Source organism: Thermobia domestica, chromosome 7 (assembly GCF_964235325.1).
Source record: "Thermobia domestica chromosome 7, izTheDome1.hap1.1, whole genome shotgun sequence".
NCBI classification, from domain to species: domain Eukaryota; kingdom Metazoa; phylum Arthropoda; class Insecta; order Zygentoma; family Lepismatidae; genus Thermobia; species Thermobia domestica.
Window position 1 is genome coordinate 231,330,175 of NC_137460.1, and position 7,499 is coordinate 231,337,673.

Sequence of the window (7,499 nt, forward strand, 5' to 3'; positions counted from 1 at the left end):
AATGTACAAACGATTGCGATACTTTGTGATTCAATTGGACATCGTGTGGGGAGCTACCACTCAGACAGCTCCCCACTTTGTTTTCGTTCTGGCGGCGCCCCTAAGTTTGTTCAAACAAACATTTCGCCTGCACATTTCTGTACAAACGATGCACAAACGAATGCGACAACTTGTGATTGAATTGGACATGGTGGGGGGCTACCACTTAGACAGCCCCAATTTTTTTCTGTTCTGGCGGCGCCCTTAATTATGTACAAACGAAAATTTCGCGTGCACATTTCTGTACAAACGAAGTACAAACTATTGCGACAATTTGTGATTGAATAGGACATGGTCGGGGGCTACCACCCAAGTAGCACAGTCACGTCATAAACACGTCTTTTTTGGGGGTTCGAATTCAAAATGACGTCTTTTGAAAATTTGGAACGTCTTTATCACGTACCAAAATGGTAACAAAAATGACGTGTCAAACATGACCTAAATTGTACGTGTTTATCACGTGCCAGAATGGTACAAAGAATCACGTGTCGGACATCACCAAAAATAGACGTCTTTTTTAGGTGCTAAAAAGCGCGGACGTTCCCCGTACTGTAACTGCAGTTTGAGCAGTGCATGCTGGGAATCGTGAGCCATTTGCGGAATCGTGTTTTGATGGTATTGTTTGTGAATATAAATAATGTGTTTTGTTGAAGTCACCTGTGATAACGGGCAGCTTTAAGACAAGTAAGTATAATTCCTATCCTATTCCTATCTAGGTGCATTCTGTGTAAAATTCAGCAGATTGAGTATTCTACGGTTTCTTATTACAGTGTATTAAAATACCGTAGAAAGAACGAGGATACCTACATTAGGTTAACATATGCAGACGCCTGTATCAAATTAAATATTTTAGGTAGAATACTATATAAAATGTTAATAGTGAAGGTAGTAAAATGATAATGTATGTGTTTTTATTCTCAATAAACCGTATATGAGATGAGTATGCATGGGAAAGTATGTCATTCTGTGGTGCAGTTTTATTATACAGATCCGTAGATTGTAAAATATACGAAAAAAAAAAAAAATTGGACAAGTCTTTAATTTGCCTATTTCATGTCGAGAACAGGACCAACCAACCTCCGCGGGGCTTCTAACCCGTTCCTACTACTACTACTTATAGACTACTATGAATCCGTATAATAAAAGCTGCACGCATTGTGGTACTATTTGCCAAGGCGAAAGACTGATAAATACAAGGAAACAACGAGATGACAGTAAGTGTATGCTTTCGGAGGCATTACTGGAACAGACGGTTCTACTAAATTTTAATACATTTCTTACATTTTCAGGTTAGGTTAGAGCATTGTATTTCCTATAGCAGAATATGCACTAAATGAGGAGCTCCATTACTACTTGCAGATTGACTTCACGGGGGTTAGTGTAAATATAGAGTAGACGCATGGGGCAAGGTTCTAGAACACAGGTACCCCTTCCCACTTAATTGTAACAAAGACAGAAAACAACGTGCCGTGCGGGGCTCTAACCCGCCTTCACTCGCTGACGCTCGCTCAACAATACTATGTGAATTAAATGTTAAACTTTGGTACAGAAAAGAACCAATCTAGCTGTTAACCTATATGGGGGAGGACTTGTGTTCTAGAACCTTCCCGACGCGTAGCATATTAAGTACAGTGCATAAAACACGAAATAACTTTTGCTAGGTGCCCACTAAAAAGCACAAATGCATTCTATTTTAATCAGTGCAGGAGCACAGCAAGAGGGCCCGAGCGGCAACGAGGGGGTGCGTTCGTAGGGAACAGGCACGTCAGCGACGGGGACTATGTGCGTAAAGAAGGATAATGGAAAAGCACAGTTACGCTTACAATGATTTCACTATCACTCAAAATGCGGCTTCACTCGAGCAGACGGTTCTACCAAATATAAAATTTATAGGTAAAATATTATAAGAAACATTTTTCGTGAAGGAATGAGAGTGTGAACATAAGTAATTACTGTCAGTGTACATCATATTGAAATGAATTTTAAGTGATCAGTGAAAGTATTGCATATGTAAGTGTGGTCTTCCACTATTCTCGTTTAGACGTATATTCCCCGTCGCTGACGCGCCTGCTCCCTACGGACGCATCCCGTCGCTGCCGTTCGGACCCTGTTGCTGTGCTCCTACCCCTGCTTTTTAGTGGGGAGCTGAAATAAATTGGTTCGTGTTTTATTCACTGAAATTGTTACGCTTTACGTCCACGCTGTATTTGTACTGAGGCCTGAAGTCAATCTGCAAGCACTAATGGAGCTTCTGATTTAGTTCATACTCTGCTAAAAGAAATGCGTTGTTCTAACCTGATATGAAACTGTAAGAAATATGTCAAAATTTGGTAGAACCGTCTGCTCGAATAATGCCCAAAATTCATTTCAATTTGCTGTGTACTGATATTAATTACTGACATTCACACTTTTATTCCTTCACAAAAATATGTTTTACATCGTATGTTACCTATGAATTTTCTGTTAGGTAGAACCGACTGCTCGAGTGAACCTCTTTGGGAAATGACCCTCGGCAATTGTTGCAATGCCAATCGTGTATGACTTCAAAGTTAGAAACAAGAAGCCCTATGGAAGTTCTAACCCCTTCGCTCACTCAGTTATGTTTTGTTTAACCTTTTGTAGCACTACTGTCTTAAATCTAGTGAAAAAATCCACAAAATAGATGAATATTTGGTAGACCCGTTTGCTAAAGTAGTGCCCCCATTGTATATGTGCATAATCAGTGGGAGGATATTACCCCAGTTGAGACAAGGTGACCAGAACTTTTACTTTCAGAAACGGGACGCATACTAATCGGCGCGGGGGGTGGGGTGACTTCCACATTGCATTTTGGGACTCAGCAGTGTTTTCAATTTACAAAATACAAAGTAAGAATGATAACACAGCGTTTCTAACTTAAGTATTACCCAACAATACTTTTAACTACTTCAACACTCAGAATTCCCACTCAATTTCCACTTGAACCACAGAACACTCAATTCTCATTTGAATATTCAGAAGTTCTAGGCACGGGTGAACCTTCCCAGTAAGTGTTGGTACGGAAGAGTGTAGAATTAGCATTGGCTATTTATATTTTGAATAATAATTACGGGACACCTGGGTCATGTTTGCTTAAAAACGGGACATTTAGGCGTCCCGTTTGAGAATCTGAAAGAAACGGGACAACGGTTGAAAATAAGGGACTGTCCCGGCCAAAACGGGACGTCTGGTCACCTTGAGTTGAGAGCACTCTCAAACTGCAACCATCGCCCTGCTGCACCTACACACCCTCACAAGACACTTGGCTACCGTAACTGTGCTACAGAATTCGGTGTGGAAATCATAATAATGTAACGGGTTTTTGACTGTTCGAATATTTTGTTCATTAATTGAGTAGACAGCTCCCTCGCATTTTAGATTACAGTACTTACTCCAGTGCCAGCATGTGATGATGGATACTTATCAATGTTGCCACTGAAGTTCAAAAAAATATATTCCAGCTCAATTAAGTATCCTCTACATGACTATATTATTATGATTTCCACTGCTAATCGTGAAACGGTTCAAAGGAAACCAAATGTCTTATTAAGGGACCGTGGTTGGGGGCTGGTGCTGGTTCCAGTCAGATGTGTTTAAGAGAGCTCTTGACATAGGGAATATCCTCCTAATGTTTATGCGCACATTAACAACGGAAGTCTCTTTGGGTCAAAAACCTGCTTTCAGGTGGAACACCAATTCCTCATCATTAAAAAGAAATGAAATTAAATATTTAGTTTCACGCCCCAGGATAGGCACCGAGCCTAAGGAAGATGGTGATAATGAAATGTGAAAAATGGTGGTATGAAGAAAGTGGGCGGAAACGGGAGAGTGTCGAGAAAACTCAGGCACATGGTGTTTGTCCACCACAAAGCCCACTTGGCACGAGCTGGGATCAAACCAGGGACCCCACGCACTAGAAGTGAACGCTCTACCACTGAGGCACTGCAGCCCCATCAGTAAAAAAAAAAAAAAAAAAACATACCTCATTGCTTCGCGGCTTACATATCTGCTGCCACCAAAAGGAAGGTGTGTACACAACAGGGGCGGATCCAGAGGTGACGACTGCCCCTCCCAGAGTAGGATATTTTTTATTTTTTTTAAAAAAAATAAAACCTGCCCCAGAATTGGAGCTCTTGATTTTTTCAAGCTTGTATTATAAATGTAAGATAAAAACTTTTTTTTTTCACGTTGCAGAATTTAAATGAAGCAATACATAGCAAGAAATTACTTGCCTTGGTGTTTTTGGTCAGAAAATGTCCGCGTTCGAAAACGCAGGTAGTCATTTGTGTTCTTTGTGTTCAAGATGCGATATTTTACGCTCTCACTCCGTTCTCAAAACCGATCCCTGCTTCTTATGGGGCCGCGGTGGCTCAGTAGTAGAGCGTTCACCTCTGGTGCTTGGGGTCCCGGGTTCGATCCCAGCCCCCGCCAAGTGAACTTTGTGGTGGACAAACACCGTGTGCGTGGGTTTTCTCGGGGTTCTCCCGTTCCCTCCCACTTTCTTCATTCCACCATTTCATCCATTACTCATCATCACCGTCTCCTTTAGCCTAATCAGCATAATCGTGGGACGTAAAACTCAAAGATTTTCCGATCCCTGCTTCTTGTTAACAACGGGCAGACAATAATCCATAAAATCTATCTGTCCACAAGTTTGTCAATATTTATTTTGCGTATCTTTCCATTTAAGAAGTGGCCATTCCTGCATCGAGGTTGGGACGATTTCGGACTCTTCTTCACACCTTCCTTTACGCTGAAAATATCCAGAACAGAAAGCATGTAAAATTTATGGCTGATATTTCCCTGCCAACTTATTTTTTTTTTCTATAAGCTCTTTTTTTTTTTTTTTTTGATACAAAATGTAGTAAAAACCCACTTTACTGTTTACATAAAATTAAACTGCTTCATTTCATGTTAAATGTATTTAGTCGTTGTAATAAGCCTAGTTGTAAATACATGTTATTTGCCAAAATAAGCCTTGTATGTACTCCCACTTTCCAGAGCGTGTGGCCAATGCTCCTGCAAATGATGAATTGATCAACAGCAGACCACCTGACCCCTTTCTGCTCGTCGAGCTGCTCTAGAAATATCACTGTGGAGGATGACATACATACCAAAGTTGCGACAGGTGAGTTTTTGACATGTTATTTTATAATACCCATGTAAGAAAATGCCGAGTAAGAAGAAAAGAAAGAAAGTAGTAATATTTTATTAGTACTTAACTAAAATAAAATAATTGTTGAACAAGGCAATACTTTTATATAAATGAAATATTCAATTTAACGTTCCACGATCAGGCACTGAGGCTAAGGGAGTCGGTGATGATGAGAAGTGAATTAAATGGTGGAATGAAGAATGTGGGAAAAAATTGGAGAACTCCAAGAAAAGCCGCTTGAAGTGAGCTGGGATCGAATCATTGGCCCCAAGCACCAGAGGTGAACGCTCTATCACCGAGCCACAGCTGCGTCAATTTTATTTAAATGTAACTGTTTCAGCAACTACCCTTGTCTTCTTCAGATACACTCTATTTATTTATTATTTTAGATTTTTAAAGGTTTCCCTGTTTATTAATTTTTATTCTTTCAGCAATTATTTTATTTGACTTGAGTATTTATATATAAGCAAAGCTTTAATATGGAATGTATCACATGTTATAGTGTTCGCGCTTTTTTTTTTTTTTTTTGAATGGATAAAAGTAGTCCTCCCGAAAATATTTTCCTCAACAGAGGGGTAAAATATAATTTTCACCAAAGAGAAGTTTTATTATTATTATTATTATTATTATTATTATTATTAATAATAATAATAATAATAATAATAATAATAATAATAATAATAATAATAATAATAATAATAATAATAATAATAACTGCCGCAACTTCTAACCCTGCTCAGAACAAATAATGTGACGATTTTCACCCTACTGCTTGTGACAGAATTCTGGTTCTAGAAGTCTTATTTTTTAAAAATACTCCAGTAACAAGTGAGGGGGCGTTTGCTCACAATTTTTTTACTTTTCGGAATACATAAGTTATACACCATTTTGTTTGTATCAATATCGTATCAATATACTTGATCGTCACTTTTAGCTCACATCCTAAAGTTGGTCTTGGAGTGGCATTTTATATTGTGAGCACATACGTAATGTAGCCTTCTATCAGTGTTTCAGAATTATTTGTCATGTATCTGTATATACAAAGTCTTATATCCCCCAACTTGTTTGATCCTCCTGAACAATCAGAGTTAACAGCTGCAATAAAATCAAAAGTTAAGCTATTACAGAATAACTAAAATTAATGGTAGTTTAATTTCGCTGTTTGGAAGGCCGTTAAAAGTGGGACTTCATGCAAGCGAGTGCAGTAACTAATCGTTTTATTGCGTATTGATTGTAGTTACACATGACGTATTGTAATTATTTTTTAAAATTTTCTCCCCACCTGAAAAATTGCACTATGATTGTTCATGATTTTTTTTTCTGTTTCAGTGTTCCTATCTGTCATCGTTGGGAGGAAAAGGGACCTTTCTCTGATGCTTGGTTTCCAAAGAGCTGGCGATGGAATTTAACTCCCGCGGAAAAAAGAGCAAAGTTCACGTTGTGCAAACTAGCCTTAAAGACACTTATCATTCGTGAGTAAAAATAAAGATCTTCAAATGAACAAATGCCACAAATCTTCAAAATGTTAGTAGAAAGATATTCACTTCCATCTGCCTTGTTGTTTGAGGATGAAAAGGATTCGGCATGCTTGAAACATGTTGACCTGTTCCTCCTCGCTTTGTTGGAAATCAATGTAAAGGCATCTCTTTCGAAAACTAAAAGATGGAAGAAACTGCTACTGGTATAATAGATGGGATAATAAGTGGGATACTTACCGCAGTCCCCATTTTTAACCTACTTAAGCACGTGAGGCTTTTTTGATATGATGCTGCATTTCTGTACTTTCAATAACTATGAAAGGTGTTTTCCTTCATACGAAATTTATAGAAAAATTTTATTCTTTTTATTTTATATTATTAAAAGATCTCTGTAAGTTTTAGATTATAACCAACAGATTTGCATTGTCTACATATTTCTTGTTTGTATTACAAATAATAAAGACAATCAGTGTTTCTTGTTGCATTACAAATAGCATGAATATTATTTTATACGACAAAACGTGCACATTGTACATATAACTAATAAATGTAGAATTCAAATTAATGGTTATGTGTTTTCGCTTTCATCCCTCAGAGATTAATTAATTTTAAGATGTACTTCCTTTTTCGATTTTTCACCTCCAAAATAAAGGTGTCTTAAATTGGAGTTATAAAAGTTTAGTCCTAAATTTTGCACTGTCAATAAAACCCATTGTTCTTTGTATTGGAGTGTGTGTTGGATGTGGGTGGTTGTGTTTGTGTGTATGTGTGCGCATACTAGCGTAATAATGGATAGCTATAAAATTTAT

General features: G+C 38.0%; 1 long non-coding RNA gene across 1 annotated transcript; it reads left to right on the forward strand.

Moving 5' to 3' along the window:
- The first annotated feature begins 661 nt into the window (after positions 1-661).
- Positions 662-7,224, forward strand: LOC145689018 (uncharacterized). Its single transcript, XR_014132062.1, has 3 exons — positions 662-723; positions 5,059-5,185; positions 6,542-7,224. It is a non-coding gene; the product is annotated as an uncharacterized LOC145689018 (long non-coding RNA).
- The last annotated feature ends 275 nt before the right edge of the window (positions 7,225-7,499 follow it).